Here is a 578-nt window from a genome sequence, read left to right as displayed (position 1 = left end):
ACCCCTCAGGATTGGACACTGGCAACTATGACCTCTCCTACTCCCAGCATGCCCCCGTTTATTGCTGGTGTCGGAGGAGGACGGACGACTCCTTTTTTTTTATCTATAGTTAATTCCTTCAATTAAGATTCCGTTTACACAGCTGAGCTGGTCTCTACGTGCAGCTCTCCGGAGGGCCGGGCCCCCGCTTGGATGGACTGCATGTTGTGGGGCCCCCAGGCACTGGGCTCCATGGTGTGGCACATGGCAGACCCGTGTGAGGTGCGGAGTGTTTTCCGGGTCCTGAACCGCAGGCGTGACCCATCTCTGAAGACTTGGACCATGCCACCCGGGCACCGGGAGATACCTCATCCACCATGTCAGATCCTATCCCAGCACAGGATGCACAGACCCCCTTCTAGAACTACGGGGCCCCGCTCTGCATCGTTCTGTCATCAGCTGATTGGGCCATTAGAAATGGATCCCGCCACCATGGAGCGGCGGGCGGTCATGTTCATTGCTGGAGGTCTGGACGGACCTCCTTTCGGTGGACACGAGGAGGCCTCTTTGGCCGAAGTGTTGGGGCCGCGGGGCCCTCC

This window comes from Nanorana parkeri, unplaced genomic scaffold (genome assembly GCF_000935625.1).
Source record: "Nanorana parkeri isolate BGI_ZX_2015 unplaced genomic scaffold, ASM93562v1 scaffold3752, whole genome shotgun sequence".
In the NCBI taxonomy this organism is placed as follows: domain Eukaryota; kingdom Metazoa; phylum Chordata; class Amphibia; order Anura; family Dicroglossidae; genus Nanorana; species Nanorana parkeri.
This window is presented reverse-complemented; position numbering follows the sequence as displayed.